The sequence below is a fragment of the Eptesicus fuscus genome, chromosome 3 (assembly GCF_027574615.1).
Source record: "Eptesicus fuscus isolate TK198812 chromosome 3, DD_ASM_mEF_20220401, whole genome shotgun sequence".
In the NCBI taxonomy this organism is placed as follows: Eukaryota; Metazoa; Chordata; class Mammalia; order Chiroptera; family Vespertilionidae; genus Eptesicus; species Eptesicus fuscus.
Window position 1 is genome coordinate 113,729,404 of NC_072475.1, and position 17,757 is coordinate 113,747,160.

The 17,757-nt window shown below is 44.3% G+C and overlaps 1 long non-coding RNA gene across 1 annotated transcript in view; it reads right to left on the reverse strand.

The window, feature by feature from the left end:
• LOC114229553 (uncharacterized) overlaps positions 1-17,757 on the reverse strand; it is a 46,862-nt gene that overhangs the window by 12,090 nt on the left and 17,015 nt on the right. The window contains exon 3 of the long non-coding RNA XR_008555624.1: positions 11,388-11,465. This is a non-coding gene — a long non-coding RNA (uncharacterized LOC114229553). The remainder of the gene's footprint in view (positions 1-11,387; positions 11,466-17,757) is intronic.

A 17,757-nucleotide genomic window follows, 5' to 3' on the forward strand; every position in this document is an offset into this window, starting at 1 on the left:
CTCCTCTCCCGAGTTATTCTATCTTACTTTGAGTGTCGCCATAACCATAGGTTAGTCCCTGGGGGAACACTTTTCTGCCCCTGCTGGGACCTTGAGTCACCTTCCCACTAACCTCTTGAAGCCTAATAGAAATCAGGCTGGGATAGTCTTTCCTCCTCTCCTGCTTCTTTGACCTTCTCCTTTGTTCCCGAAGACCATTCTGACAATATGCACTGCACTTTCACACAACAGCGGACACTCATTTGCCCAGTGAGTCTTTGACCCTCAATCATATTTTCTCTGAGAGTTTCAATTTTGGGGCCACTCAGGCCCCACTTTCAGCCTCCAAAACTGGGTACTCAGTCGAAACTCTCCACTATTTCTTTCTTGGTGGCCTCTCTCCTTGGGGACACCTTTGGCAAGTCCATCCCCTCTTACTGAATCTTCTCTGGCTACACTGGGACTCCTGTCTCGCCGACTGGATTCCTTGGGTCATGGTCATTAGTCTCACCCCTCTCACCCTCATTCCTTTAGTCCCATCTCCTACACTCCCATGGGGACTTCACAGTCACTTCCCTGAAAAACACTTCCCTTTGATGCCTGGTCTGTAGCCTCTCCAAACTTCATCTAGAGGGAGAAATCAAACAAAAAGACTTCTTTTTTATTCCAAGGTGGCCTGGCCACAATATCCTTTAGCAATCAGAGCCGATGGCCGGGAAATGGCACTTTTTTTATAATTTTCCATTTTGATTACAATTTTATTTTTTTAATTGATTTCAAAGAAAGGAAGGTATAGATAGAAATATCAATGATGAGAGAGAATCACTGATCGGCTGCCCCCTGCACACACCCTACTGGGGATCAAGCCCACAACCCAGGCATGTGCCCTTGACTGGAATCGAACCTGGGACCCTTCAGTCCACGGGCCACAGCTCTATCCATTGAATCAAACCAGCCAGGAGGAAACGGCACTTTTGATTTTCAAATCCTAACTGATCTCAACAATTCAGCATAATAGCAAGTGGTCCGAGCTTCCATATGTCCAGGCATTCTGGACACTTTGATATTATCCTTCCCTCTGTCAGTCCATCACCTCTTTTCAGATCCTACTTCTCAAAGAAAAACCTCCTAAAGCTCAATCCCCTCCGGTAATCAATATGACACCAGTGATGACCCCTCACACACTCACAATGCTTCTTCCTTTGACCCCGCAGACCACTCTCCTCCATACCTCCCCTCCATATGTAAGTCCATCTTCACCTTCTACTCCTTCCTCAACCTCACCCTCTGCTCCCCTTTCACTTCTCCACTTCTTGTTAAGTCCCCTTCTCAACCCATCCTCTATCCTCCTATGCCCTCTACAGACCCTGCACCAATGGATCCTGTCACTTCCACTCAAACCTCCATGCCATTTCCCTCCACACTTGATCCCAGGGTTCCCCTCCCCCTGAGACCAAAGATCCCTCCCCCTCGCATCTGTATCTCCTATGTCTCATTTTTCTTCTCGGATCTCGCACAAATAGAAAAGAGACTAGACTCCTTCTCGGATGATCCAACCAAATTTACAAAAGAATTTTAATACTTAACTCAAACATATGGTCTGACTTATCAAGATGTCTATGTCATCAATACCTCCACAACCACTCCAGAGGAAAAGGATTGCATCTGAGCAGCTGGTATAGCTCACACCAACAAATTGTGTGCTGAAAATCCAGATGAATTTGGGGAATGCAAGGTACAAATGCAATTCCAACAGCTGACCCAGGCTGGGACTATCAGGAGCTTTCCCCTATAGGAAAAGGATGACCCATTTCCTCACTTGTCTTTTAGAGGGAATGCAAAAGGCAGAATTTAAAGCCGTCATCAATATGACAAAGTTTCAGAAATCACCCAAAATCCAGACAAAAATACTGCCACCTTTCTAAGATGCCTCACAGAGGCCATAGTAAAATATACCAATACTAGTGGCCTGGTGCATGGATTCGTGCACATTGAAAGAAAATTAATTAGAAAAAGATTTGTGTGGTAATTACATTACTGCAAAAAATTACATGTCAAAATAGTATATATAATATAGTATTATAAAATTAAAATACAAAATATTTTAATGTCGCTATTCGCCCTTTATAATAGAAGTGTCAGAGATGAAAGAAAATTAGTAAAATGGTTATGGAAATAATATATAAATTGATTAATAAATAAACAATATTCTGTTGATGACGTCACTTTCTTTTGGCTTCAGAGGTACGTTGTGTCAATAGTCGGTCTTGAGATACATTCTTGCATCATGTGCAATTGGTGCCAGCAAAAGCTTTATATGTATCGTACATGCCCGAGTCAACATTTATTTTTAAACTAGAGGCCCGGTGCATGAAATTCATGCACTCGGGGGGAGGAGGGAGTGTCTCTCAGCCCCGCCTGTGCCCTCTTGCAGTCTGGGAGCCCTTGGAGGATGTCCAACTGCCAGCTTAAGTGGGCCTAAGCCGGCAGTCGGACATCCTTAGTGCTGCCACAGAGGCAGGAAAGGCTCCCACCACCGCCACTGTGCTCCCCAGTCATGAGCCCGGCTTCTAGCTGAGCAGCGGTCCCCCTGTGGGAGCGCACTGACCACCAGGGGGCAGATCCTGCATTGAGCATCTGCCCCCTGGTGGTCAGTGAGCATCATAGCGACCAGTCATTCCACTATTCGGTTGATTTGCATATTAGCCTTTTATTATATAGGATTGGCAGTGCACATCATATGTACTGGCAGGTCAGTCAGTCGGATGGTCAGATGGTCGGTCACTTAGTCTTTTATATAGATAGATAGACCCAGCATGCCATGAGGGAATGCTTTTTCTCCATACCCATTTCATCAATCAATCAATGCCAGATATTCACAAAAAACTACAAAATTAGAACAGGGCCCCAGTAGCCCCAGCAAGAATTTGTACAGGTTGCTTTTAAAGTTTTTAATAACAGACAGGAACAAAAGAAACAGGCAAAAAGGCCAAATGAAAGAGAAAGGGAGGCAGCCTGTGAGAAGGCGAGATAGGAAAGAGATGATGCCTGCTATTTGCTTCTTGCCACTGCATTAAGACAGCCCAAACAGGATCACAGTAAAAGATTCAAGGGCTCCACTGGAGCGGTAACTCCACACGGCCCCTACTTCTGCTGTGACAAGGAGAGTCATTGGGCCAAGTTCTGCCCTCAGCCGAGATCTCCTCCAGGCACTTGTCCTCTGTTTTGCCAGACAGGACGCTGGAAGGTTGACCGTCCAATGGCCTCTAACCGAGGAACAGGATTACCTCCCCCACAGATGCAAGCAAATTCGCCTCCCGGTTTCTCAGTCTCTGAGCTCCTAGGCCTAGCAACATATAGCTGACAGGACCCAGGTTCCCACACAGCCCTGATTCTAAATATAACCACTGCAGAATCCAGGGTAATCTTAACGATGGCAGGTAAGCCCATCTCTTTTAGATACAGGGGTGACATACTCAGTCCTGCCTGAATACTCTGGGCCCCTCCTCCATTCCCCTATCTCTGTTGTAGGCATAGACGGTAAGTGTACTTGCCCACTTAGCACCCAACCCTTACCCTGCTATCTATCTAGACAGCCAGACTTTCACACACGCCTTCCTAGTTTTGCCCAGCTATCCCATGCCCTTGCTAGGACAGGACATTTTAACTAAAATAGGTGGATCCCTCCTCATCCCGGGGGCCCAAAATAGCACTTCCACACAGTCACAAATGGTCCTGCTCCTTGCCATAGAGGATACACTCTCTGCCCCTATCACCTTTTCCCTCCCACCATGGCTGACCCAAGCAAACCCCCGGGTTTGGGATACCTCTCATCCTTCCATAGCCTCTTACCATACCCCGGTATAGGTGACACTCAAAACTCCAGGGCAATTTCCCAACAAAGTTCAATATCCACTAACACCTCAGGTTCTACTCAGCCTCAAACCTATTATTGACAGACTTCTCTCCTCCAACCTGCTCAGGGAGACAACATCCCCAGCCAACACTCCCATACACACTGTAAAGAAACCTAATGGCTCCTATTGCTTAGTTCAGGACCTTAGGGTAATCAATGAAGTCACCCTACCCATCACCCTGGTAGTACCCAACCCTTACTCTATACTCTCTCAAATACCACCCGACACCACCTACTACACGGTGTTAGATCTGAAGGATGCTTTCTTCACCATCCTTCTCAGTCCTAACTTACAGGATCTGTTTGTATTCACCTGGACTAATCCCATCGCTCGAATCACCAGACAACTAACCTGGACAGTTCTCCCCCAGGGTTTTTGAGATAGTCCCCACCTCTTTCGCCAAGCACTAGCCTCTGATTTTCAACAACTAAATCTATCTGCTAGCACCCTCCTACAATACATAGATGATCTCTTACTCTGTATCCCTTCAGAGGCCTTCTCAAAATAACACACCTTACATCTTCTCAACTTTCTTTAAGAAAAGGTTTATCAGGTTTCTAAAGACAAGGGACAATTCTCCAAGCTTCAGGTTATCTACTTAGGACTCTCCCTCTCACCCACTGAAAAAGGCATTACCTCACAGCAGCGGGACCTTATTCTCAACATACCACTTCCACAAACCAAACAAGCACTCCTTACCTTCCTAGGGTTGGCCAACTTCTTCCACACTTGGGTACCAAACTTTAGGCCCATGGCCAAACATCTATATAAAGCCACCTCAGGGAACCTTCATGAGCCAATAGACAATCCTAATGCCATAAAATATTTCTTTAATAAATTAAAAACTGCACTCACACACCCCAGCCTTAGCCCTCCCAGATCCCAAGAAGCCCTTTATACATCACACAGACACCCGGGATGGATTCCCCTTAGGAGTCTTCACACAGATTTATAGCTCTGACCAACGGGTCATCACCTATCTCTCCAAGTCTTTGGATTCCCCTTTCCTCAGTTGGCCTGCCTGCCTTAGGGCTCTGGCTTCCACAGCCCTACTCACACAAGAGACACTCAGACTGGTGCCCCATGCCAATCTCAGATTATTTTCTCCCCATAACTTTAAATATTTACTAACCCACCAAGCTATCACCAATAACCAATACATCTCCCTCCCAACTACAAACCCTACATGTGCAACTACTTCTTAACCCACAGGTCCAAATCACACACAGCCCCAACACCCCAAATCCAGCAAGGTGTTTCAGGACTAAGACAAGTCCATCCACCCTACATAATTGCCTAGACATAATAGAACATTTCTTACACCCCTTCCCTAATATCAGAGACACACCCCTACCACTACCCGCCATTGATTTATTTATTGATGGCAGTGAATTTAAGGATCCCTCTAAACAGGCTGATTATGCCATAGTTTCCTCACAGTCTGTAATTGAATCTGGCCCCCTTCCACCTGGCACTATCTCACAACAAGCAGAGTTAACTGCCCTTACTTGAGCTCTTACTCTTGCTATACACAAATCTACTAATATCTACACTGACTCTAGATATGCCTTTCATATCATACATTCTTACATTCCTGTATGAAAAAAGAGAGGATACCTCACCTCAAAAAACTCGCCAATCATTAACAAAACACTCATCATCAAACTCTTCCAAGCAGCCCAGTTGCCCACTCAAGTAGTAGTCATCCATTGCAGAGGACACTAAACCACCAAAGATCCCATCTCAGAGGGAAACAATAAGACAGACTTAGAGGCTAAAAGACAAGCACGGGAACCCATAATATCTTCTCAACTCCTTGCCCATGCCTCCTCAGGCCCCAACATATTACACTCAAGAACAGACAGACATCACTCACCTCGGGGCCTCCCTCAGTGAAGGATGGTTTTATCTAAATAATAAGATAGTTCTTCCAATACAACATACTCGAGACATTCTCACAAATCTCCACAATCAATTGCACATCGGACATAAGCCTTTAACTGCCCTCCTATCCCATACCATCTTACATTCATCCTTTTACTCTGACCTACTAGACATAACTAGATCTTGCCCCACCTGTCAACACACTTCTCCACAAGGAAGGCTTAGGCCCTCCCCATTCCTCTTCCACCAAGCCAGGGGACAAGTCCCTGGACAGGATTAGAAAATTGACTTTACACACCTACCACCCATCAGGAAGTTTAGAGACTTATTAGTATTTGTTGACACCTTTATAGGGTGGGTTGAGGCCTTCCCCACATCTTCAGAAAAGGCCACCCAGGTGGCTGAAACCCTGTTGCAAAGTATCATTCCCCGATTTGGCCTCCTTCTCTACAATCTGACAATGGTCCTGCCTTTATTTCTAAAGTTACTCAACAGGTTTCCTAAATCCTTAGGGATTAAATGGCAGCTCCACATACCATATAGACCCCAGTCATCAGGAAAGATTGAATAAATGAATGGCATCCTCAAACAACACCTCACTAAGCTCAGCACCCAGACACAACTTCCCTGGCTGAGATTGCTACCTCTGGCCCTCCTCAAGATCAGGTCCACATCCCATAATCCACACATGCTCAGCCCTTTTGAGCAGATGCATGGGTAGGCCCCTATTAATGGGTAACCTACCACCTCCTACTTCATCATATGGGGACTATCTCCCAACACTAACACAGACACGCACCACTCTGAGGGAATGCGCAGAAGCAATACTCCCTCAAGCCACACAAGAAAAACCAAACACCCACATCTCCCCAGGGAATTATGTCTTCTTGAAAACCCTAAAGCCCAAGTCCCTAACTCCATCATGGACAGGCCCCCACTTCATTCTCCTCACCACTCCAATCGCAGCTAAATTAGTAGGCATAGCCCCATGGATTAACTTATCCAGATTAAAACTCACCTACCAACTTGCAAAAACAGAAAACAACTCCACACTGCCACCAGTATTGGAGGACCTCACTGACCCTCCACTTCAGTACACGTGTACCCCCACAGGAGACCTCACACTAAAAATCTCGCAAACCAAGCCAAATGTCCAGTGAAAATACCAGCCCTGGGGCTAAACAGGACAATCTGCCTGTCTCTCCTTTATGGGAGCAACCTTAACTGGATTTCTCTCTATTTGGGAAAATGCCAAAGATGCAGATATCAACCTTTAAATACCATGGAACAACCCTCTTCAGACATTTGTATCCCCCAGGGAGAGCACAGGCGTGATAAGAATGAATTGTCTGTCATCCCTTCTCAGCAGGAAGTAGCCTAGACCAAGTCAACGCCCCTCTCTCCTGACCCAAAAACCCTCCTGTGCTTCCCATTATATAAAAAAAAAAGACAGGAATGACAGGCCAACAGAGGACATTTGGCTCAGGTGGACTAGAAAGTCCTGAACGAGAAAGTGGCCCCAGCCTCATTTCATGGAACAGCCAGCGGTCACTCTATCCAGCACAACAGAAGGCAGCCACACCCAAGGGCAAGACAGCAGGCAAACAATAACAATGGCATCTTACAGCCCACAAACTCAACGGCCAGCACTAATGGGGTTGAAGGACAACGAACTCCATCTTATCAGACTAGAACACCTACATCTCTCAGCCTCCGCCCCTTTCGGTTTAGGCACATAAAATTCAACCCCAAGGACAGTGGAGGCTGAGTCCTAACCTTCCTCAGTTGGCTCCATTCCCCCCTTCCCTCTAATAAACTTTCCTTCTGCTTGCTCGCTGTGTCCCCCTAATTCCTTGAGCGACTCCAATCTTACACTAGACATCCTGGGTCAGAAACAGAATATCAGGTGGATGGAGAAATATGAGTACATGTCTAGATTATATAACACTATTGCATCAATGTTAATTTTCTGGGTTTTATCATTTTACTGTGGCTATGTGACATATTAACATTTGAGGAATCTGAGTGAAAAGCATACAAAAATTCTTTGTACTATTCTTGCAACATTTTTTTAAGTCTGAAATTATTTCAAAAAAGCATTAAAAATAAATAAAATGTTTATAATGGTTCTGTTTGGGGTTGTGGATGGAGTTGGCAAGTAGGAGGGCAGCCAGCTTTGTACAGAAAACTGTGTGATCTGTCTAAGAGCTAAGAAGTCAGCCATCCCCAGGAGGCAGCAGTGGCCTGATCTAGTAACCTAAACCTTATCTACTTACACCCACAGTTGCTTCAGACACCACCCTGCTCCCAGCTGTTCTCAAAATAGGGAACAAACCCCTCAATGGGGCTTTGGACAAGTTATTTAAACTCTTCATTCTTCATCTATAAAATGAGGCCATAGTAGCAATAAGTTAGAGGGCGTTGTGAGGATTGCATAGAAAATATGAAAAGTTCTTAGCATGGTGTCTGACACAGAGAAAGCTTTTGATGAATGTTGGCTGCTCTAACCATCATCTTATTCTTCATTATCACTATTATTGCCTACAGAATCTGGTTCCATGGGAATGAGCACCAGCTTGGTCACTGCTGAAACCCAGCACTTCACACAGTCCCTCTACAGAGCAGGAGCTCAATTAGCATGTTACTGAAATAGAAGAAAGAAACATCTAAGCCCAGTTTACCTCTTGAATTATTTTGGAAAAAAAAAAAAGTATATCTGCTATAACAGAGACCCAAATTGAAAGACTAGAAGTTACTTTTCTTTCACATAACCATCTGAGCATTAGCAGTCTGTGATGATAACATGTCTCCAGGAAAAGGATGCAGGTCCTCTCTTGGGGCATGGCCATCCCCAGAAGGTTCATGCCCTCATCTACATCCTAGCCCACAGGAAGCAAGACAGATGAGGAGGAAGGATATACTCTTAAAGGGCACTGCCCAGAGGATATGCACATCACTCCTGTTACCTTCTTACTGGCCACATCCAGTTGCAAGGGAGGCTGGAAAATGTAGTCTTTATTCTGGGCAGCCACACACCTCACTAAAATTGAATGGTCTGTTACTATAGATGAAAAGGATAATGCTACTGGGAAGCTACCAGAAGTCCTACCAATCTGTCCAGCCTCATCACTCACGGTCTCCATGCCACCCTTCTGTACTTCTCCAGGTCTTTGTAACCACTGCTCCCTAATCTGGCTTCAAACCCATCCCCTTAGGAAATTCCTATCTCACCTTTGAGCCCCCTGTAGAGACATCATTTCCTATTGAAGCCTTCTTGAGTACCCCACCACCACCAAGTAGTGATTAACTCCTACCTCCATGAAATCCTCCACCTTCTCTGAACATGCCCTGCAGTGCCACTCACCACACTGCATTTGAAATGTTCATTAATCTGTCTCCCTACTACAGAGTATACTCCAACACTCCAGGAGGGCAGAGAATATTTGTCTGTGTCCCTTGCACATGACAGCTTTCCAAATTTCTGCTGAATTATTAAGTATATACTCTTAAGAATCTATACTGAACTTCCAAGCTACTGCTACTTTGCCCAGTGGAAGAATATTATTAGCATAAATATAACCTCCTTGGAGGAGAAAATAAGATGGCAGCATAGGTAAACACCTAAACTGCTGCCTCGCACAACTATTTCAAAACTACAACTAAAAGACAAAACAGATATCATCCAGAACCACAGGAAGGCTGTCTGAGTGAAAATTCTACAACTAGAAGGAAAGAGAAAAGCACACTAAGACACAGAGGAGCTGCAGGAGGCAGAGGTACTGAGACGCGTGAGCAGAGAGGACTGGCAACTGAGTGTGCGGCTGGCTTTCTCAAGCAGGAGGGAGACAAAAGCTCCTGACTGCACTGAACTCCAGTTCCGTGCGAGACTGTGGGGACCCAGACTCATTCGGGGAGAAACTGGACTGTCTGGCAGCAGGCGGAACTCGAGGGCGGCTTTCTCTCAGAGGTGCTTGCAGCAATTACCACGGGACACTGAAACACAGGGGCCTATTAGGGCAGGGCTGATGGGAAGCCAATTCTGTCTGCTCTGTCCTGAGACTCCGCCCCATCCAAGCTGAGCACAGAGGCTTTTGCAAGTCTTCTCCCATAAGGGTATCTCCAGCACAGAAGTTCTCCCAGCGTAGACACAACTGATCCTCACAGCTAATTGGCCTAGAGGTCAATTCCTCCCAGTGATACCAACAACAACCAAGGCTTAACTACAACAAGACTGTGCACACAGCCCACAAAGGGATGCACCAAGAGTGTCCACCTCAGGTAACTGGGGAGGCTGAGCCACTGGGCCCTATAGGACACCTAGCAAACAAAGCCACTCTATCAACTAAGGGAAGCAGCCAAAATGTAGAGACAAAGAAACAGGTCACAAATGAAGAAATGAAGGAAAGCAAATGACTGGATAGAGTTCAAAACCACGGTTATAAGGTTTTTCAAGAATTTGCTAGAAAAGGCCGATAAATTTAGCGAGACCCTCAAGGATATGAAAAAAGACCCACTAGAAATTAAGCATACACTGACTGAAATAAAAAATATTATACAGAGATCTAACAGCAGACTAGAGGATTGCAAGAATCAAGTCAAAGATTTGAAATACAAAGAAGCAAAAAAACACTCAACTGGAAAGCAAAAAGAAAAAAGAATCCAAAAATATGAAGATAGTGTAAGGAGCCTCTGATACAACTTCAAGTGTACCACATCCGAATTATGGGGGCGCCAGAAGAGAGAGAGAGAGCAAGATACTGAAAACGTATTTGAAGAAATAATGACAGAAAACTTCCCCCACCTGGTGAAAGAAATAGACTTACAACTCCAGGAAGTGCAGAGAGTTCATAATTAAAATGCCAAGAGCAAAAGACAAAGAGAGAATATTAAAAGCAGCAAGAGAAAAACAGTTAGTTACCTACAAGGGAGCACCCATACGATTGTCAGCTGATTTCTCAACAGAAACTATGCAGGCCAGACGGGAGTGGCAAGAAATATTCAAAGTGATGAACAGCAAGAACCTACAACCAAGATTAGTCTACCTAGCAAAGCTATCATTCAGAATTGAAGGGCAGATAAAGAGCTTCACAGATAAGAAAAAGCTAAAGGAGTTCATCATCACCAAACCAGTATTATATAAAATGCTGAAAGGTATTCTTTAAGAAGAGGAAGAAGAAGAAAAAGGTAAAGATAAAAATTATGAACAACAAATACATATCTATCAACAAGTGAATCTAAAAGTCAAGTGAATAAAAAAATCTGATGAACAGAATAAACTGATGAATATAATAGAATCAGGGGCATAGAAAGGGAGTGGACTGACAATTCTCAGAGGGAAAGGGGTGTGGGGGTGCAGGAAGAGACTGGACAAAAATAGTACAACTATGGATGAGGACAGTCGGGGGGGGAGGTAAGGGAAGAGGGTGGGGTGGGGACCGGGTGGAGGGGAGCTATGGGAGAAAAAAGAGGAACAATTGTAATAATCTGAACAATAAACATTTATTAAATTTTAAAAAAAGAACTTAAATAAATAAATAAATAAATATAACCTTCTTACCCTGACCCAGGTGGGTAGTACAGAAGAGCGAGCTCAGACTCATAGCTTACCAGAGAAAGATGCTCTGGACCCCACAGAACCCTGGTAATGCTTGTCCAGCTCCTGACTTATGTTCACATGTGACTGACCTGGAGGACAACAGAGAGCCATCAACAACACCTCTCGAGTGAAATCAGCCAGATTGGGGCTGAGTCTGGCTTCAGAGCAGAACATTTCATTTCCTGGGCAAGGCACGCTGGTGTGACCACACAAAAACGCTGCTGCTTGAAGTCACAGCACAGATGGCCAATGAACATGAAAAGGCTGTTTAATGTTGAAAGCCCCATATTAATTTCTTTGGTGCCCTGTGAACTGTAGGCAAAACTGTATGAGCCAAGGAGAAAAGGCACTTCACCAAAACACTAAATATCATTTCTGTGAGTTGAAAATCAGAGTCTTAAATGTATGTTTGTGGATTCAGGTTTGCTTTTTTGTTTGAGGAAGTGGGTGAAGGATATGGTAAACTCTTTTGCTTGCCCAAGTCTCAACAAAAGGGTGGAGAGAAAAAAAATCAAGTTCAGATGGAAGAAGTCATTTGCTAAGGATATGGTACTGAAGGAAACTTAATTTTAAACATAATCCTAACTTTCCCTTTATCACTGGGTTAGAAATCCTGTTTCTCTCTCCTGTCCTCACTCAGTGTGGGCTGTTTCCTTCACTTCCATGTCAGAGTTTGAAACGTAAGCTTGTAAACGGAGGGCTGGCTTTCTTTTGCTTGAGGAAGAAAAGAGTTCTTACAATATTAGACCATCATGCACTCTAAGTGTTGGGCTGTACTAGGCTTCATCTCATTTCATCGTCTTGCCAACTACATAAAGTCAGTAAAAAACAGGGTTTAGAGTAGTGCCAATGGTAATGACAGTTCCTTGCTGCTAGAGACCATCATCTGGAGAAAGAAACAAAAAATACATTTTCTCTGTAACCTGCAGGAAAGTTAAAGGGAACCAAGAACTCTGTCATGAAGAACTTAGTAAGCCATAGATCTTTCTGGGTCCTTGGCCCATAGTAGTCTGTGATGTCACTGGCTGATAATACCACTTTTAATCAAAGACTCCCTGACTTTTGCCTCTTACTGGGTATTGAATAGGTCGGAGTGATTTCGTGTACTTTCTGGGAAACCCAATCTGTGCTCTGCAGCCATCTCCTCTGTCAGTGAGTGTAGGGAGCGGTTATAGGGTTAAGCCTTGGACCGACCTGCTGGCAAAGTCGCAAACAAGTCCCAGCTTAGAGGGCACAGTCCTCTAAGCATAATTAAGCTTGATCTTGTGACTGCTCCCTAGATCTTTCCTGGGTAGCTAGTGGGCTGTGGGGGGGAGGGGCAGCAAGTGCTGCCAAAACAAGTGAACATTGTAAATTACCTTGTTTGCCCCTGACTATAAATAAAGCATCAGCTTTGCAGTCTGGGTCTGTTCTGTGGACTCAGCCAGGCACAGAAGATCCACCCAGACCAGTGATGAGCTTCTGAGCTTGGTGTGTCAAACTTCACCAAAAAACTGAGCACAACTCGGGTAGTGTGTCACTTTGAGGAAAAAACATTATTTCGCAACTGTTTCATCCTCAGGAGCAGCAAATGTTTCATCCTCGGCATGCGGCCTGCCTCAGCGGCCGCGTGTCATCAAAAATGGCTACGCATGTCAGTGCTGACACGCGTGTCATAGGTTCGCCATCACTGACGTAGACCCAGCTTATTCTCTTTGTCTGTCTTTATTCTTCATCCTTCACCGGCCCTCCCTCAGGCTTGCCGAACCCTTGGCTGTGCTGGTGCGGCACAAGTGAGCACGGCTATGACATGAAAGAGAAATACTTGTCTTTATCCTTATTTTTCAGTACATAAATAACCCTATGAAAGATGACAGATTTGGGGATTTTCTTTTCAACTTTCTCTGAACATCACAGGAATTTTTCATAGCGCCTGGACAGCCCAACTTTTCAGAAACCAACATCTACATGTGACTGGGTTTCACCTGTATCTTATTAACAGTGGGGTTGCTGAGGTCCCTGCTTGCACTTTTGATTAAGAAAACATGAAAATGCCCTAACTGGTTTGGCTCAGTGGATAGAGCATCGTCCTACAGACTGAAGGGTCCCAGGTTTGATTCTGGTCGAGGGCATGTACCTTGGTTGCGGGCACACCCCCAGTAGAAGGTGTGCAGGAGGCAGCTGATCGATGTTTCTTTCTTATCGATGTTTCTAACTCTCTATCCCTCTCCCTTCCTCTCTGTAAAAAAATCAATAAAATATTTTTTTTTTAAAAAGAAAACATGAAAATAAGTCCTCCTGAGTCATTCCATTTAAACTAAAAATAACTGCTTTCCTCCTGCACCGAGACAGGACATTCCCATTAAAACTGTGCATTTGATTCAAAATATGGATAATGCATGATAATGATTCAATCCAGAAATTATATCCTAAGTGGGCCTCTAGATTAGATAATTTAAAGTTTTCTTAAAAAAAAAAAAAAAACACACCTGAAAAAGTGAAAAACAAAAATTCCTCAGTGTTGCCCACAGGTAAGGAAAGAGCTATGTGAGGTTTCCTCTTCTTGGCAAATAATAAGACCTATTCTAGGTTTTTAACTTGACAGAAAGTAGCCCTGTCAGCCTAAAGTGAGAAAAATACCAACCCATTAACTGGGAAAGGGCATTGAATGGTGAGTTTTGGGTGCTGAGTTGAGACCGCTGCTCTACCCATTCCTGGCTGTGTGACTTTAGCAATTATGCCACCTCTTTGAGTCTCTCATCTGTCCACAGGAATGTGAGCAGTGGCACCTTAGAGAGTCACTGTGTGGATTGAATGTATGCACAGCCCAGTGGCTGAAACAGCACATAGAGCTGCAAACTATTATCATCCTCACGATCAGCAAACTATTATCATCCTCAGGAGGTCAAAGGAAGGAGGGTCTTTTCTACCCTTTCAATGCAAAGATAAAGCTGCTTTTGAACAGTTTGATAAATCTAAAAGGGCTGCTATGCTCTGACCAGGTAGCTCAGTTGGTTGAGCAGTGGTCGGCAAACTCATTAGTCAACAGAGCCAAATATCAACAGTACAACGATAGAAGTTTCTTTTGAGAGCCAAAAACCGACTTCTGCACATGGGCCACGAAGTTTCAATGGCACAGTACGTGCACACCCACACGTGGTATTTTGTGGGAGAGCCACACTCAAAGGGCCAAAGAGCCGCATGTGGCTCATGAGCCGCGGTTTGCCGACCACTGGTTAGAGCATCATCCTGATATGCCAAGGTAAGGAAAAAGCTGTGAGAGGTTTTCCTCTTTTTGGCAAATAAGCAGAACAACAAATCAATGTCTTTATCTCTCTATCTCTATCTCTATCTCTATTTATCTCTCAAATCATTCCATTAAAAGGGCTGCTACATTTCCTGAAGGAGAGGCATTATCTGTACCAGCTGGCTGTTAGGTGCATTGAAGCTGATGACGGGGTGCTTCCCTACCTTGCTCAGTTCTGATATGATACAATGCTACTTGTTCATGAAATAGCTTCCTTAAACATACATACAAAGATGATGATGATAGATAGATAGATAGATAGATAGATAGATAGATAGATAGATAGATAGATAGATAGATAGATAGATCATAGATAGATAGATAGATAGATAGATGATAGATAGATCATAGATAGATAGATAGATAGATAGATAGATAGATAGATAGATAGAGATATAGAATATATAGATAGTCATCTATGCCATGCTCTGTTTTGTCCCAGACTCGGGGCTGTCCTTAGCCTGGGCCAGGGTGGCCAGCTGCACTAGGTTAGTTATCCTCCAGACAACTGTAAGCTGAACGTGTTCCACAGTGTATCTTTTTCAGTCTTTGATGGGTTGTTTTTGGTTTTTTACAGGTCCTTACCAGAGGATATTTTCCATTAATTTTTAGAGACAGTAAAAGGGAGGGAGGGAGGGAAAGAGAAACATTGAAGTGAGAGAGATACATTGATTGGTTGCCTCCCGCATGTGCTCCAGGGCACCAGGGATCAAACCTGAAACCCAGATAGGTGCCCTTAACCGGGAATCCAACCTGCAATACTTCCATGCACAGGCCAATACTCTAACCACTAAGCCACACCAACCAGGGTCAGTCTGGGGTGGTTTTGCTCTCTACCATTTATTGGTATTGTAAACCAAGTTGGTTGTCAAAAATTGTGTAAATAAAGGCACTTAACCTGCCACAAACAAAGGATGAGTCACATGTTGAATATTAAAATGCAAGTTATCACACTGGGATATGTTCATCAGAGAGGTGAGGTAACAATTGGTAAGCAATTTGGAGCTCTTTAATGTCCTCTACTACTATCATTAGGCATCATAATATTACTGCAACTCAGGGAAGTAGTCCACACTGACTCAGAACTGGAGACCAAGGCTGGAAATGGTGGCCAAAGGTCTGAAATTTTTTCAGGTGGTCTGAAAGCCTGTCAGAACTGCCAATGGTAATGGCAGGATTACAGCCCTTGGGATGGTGTTGAGTCACTCATCGGGCCCACTCCCAGGAGAGCAAACCATAGTGAGGAGGAAGGCAGGTATCCTCTCTTGCCCTTGTCCTAAAGTCTCCTAACAAACAAATTATTAAGTTACAGAAATGACTCATTCTTTCTGCCCTGCGATATTCAAAAGTTATGCAAATCATTTCTGTCACTTGTACACATATATACAACATGGATATATGATCCTTAGATGAGACTCTGTTTATAATTCATACAAAATTCATGCTGTGTTTGGGTGTAAAACTCTTACAATAAAAGTACATTCTCACTAAATGGGGTGAGAAGAAATCAGAAAAAAAAGAACAAGATCTACATTATCATTTAGAGCTAACATAAATTTAAGGTGATCTGGCAAGTCAAACTTTCTTCATCACCAGAAAACAAGCTAAGAAATGAGAGGGTTCATCATTTTATCTGTTATTTACACAATGATTGTTTATCTTTAGTCCTCCTAATAATGCACACTCAAAAAGACTGCAAAAGTCAAATTCTTGAGTCAGGCACCTTGCTAAAATACTGCAGGATGGAAGCCCAGAGTTCATTTTAACAGGTAGTGTTCCCTAGACTGTCAGAATTTAGGTTCCAATTTGCCTTCTCCAGGCTCCCAAAATCAAGAAAAATCTAGTAGGTAGTTAACATATTCACAAGTAAACAAATGCTCCGATCCTGTGGCAGACTGATGCCAGGGAGGGAATCTGTCCCTGTGGTGAAGCTGTGAGGGACACACTTCCCTCACTCTGTGGGACTGGACCAGCTGCACCTGCCACTACTGTCTTTCTGAGCATCTTCATCTATACCTTCATGGAACCCTGAGGGGAAGATGTCCACTAAAAGAGGCCTGAAATACAGCCTGAATCACTGACCTGAGCTGATGCTCCCCCAACTCCCACCCCCTTTATAGAACCACTCCAAGCTGAATGTTTGCACAATGAAATTGTCTGCAAGCCTGCATGAACTTGAGTGTGCACATGGGTCACCTGGGGGTCCTCATTAACATGCAAGTTCCCATCTGGCAGGGGTTGATGCTTCTGGTCTGAGGCTCCCACCTTAAGTAGCAACACTGTAAAGTGAGCACAATGCCATTCTATTCCAGGTTAAACCTAGTTTAGAGGCATCCCAGGTGCCAGGCACTGTACCTCCTGCTGCAAGCTCATAGAGAAGACAAGAGTCCTGCCTTAGAGGAGCTAGCCATGCAATAGGAGACAGCATGTAACACATTGGGTAAATTCAGCATCGGTTTGCATTCTTTGCATTACAAGGAGGAAAAGCCCATGCAAAGTGGCTTGAGCACAAAGGGAATGTAACTGGCTCCTTAAATTGCAGGGCTAGAGTAAGGTGACTTCAGCTCCAGTTTGAAGCAGGGCTAAAATGATGTCACCAGGACCTGGCTTCTCCTTCTCCTCCAGTATTGGGTTTCTCTCTGTGTCCTTCAGCTCTGATGCCTGTGGCTGGCTCCCTTCTCCTGGAGGCAACATGGGGACCAGTCTATATGTCTTCTCCTATTAATAAGAGTGCCAGCTTGTCCCAGAAGTCTCAGCAAAAACCTCAATGTTCCACCTCATTGACACTAATTGGGTCAAATGCTCAGTCCTTAACCACTCACTGTGTCCTGGGAAGTCAGGCTTTCACTGTGGCAAAACCTCGAGTTTAGGGTGGAGTTAGCTTGAGCAGGAGACATGGATTCACAAAAGGAAATCAGGGGTTGGATGCTGGACAGCCAGGGGTGATAGAAGCATGTGCAGAGGGCAATGACAGCATGGAGAAACACTGTGGTCCCTGATAAATACTGTAAATAAAGTGTGTGTGTGTGTGTGTGTGTATCACAGGCAAAGAACACAGAGTGCTCAGTCTAGAAAGGACTACTGATTGCTTTCTT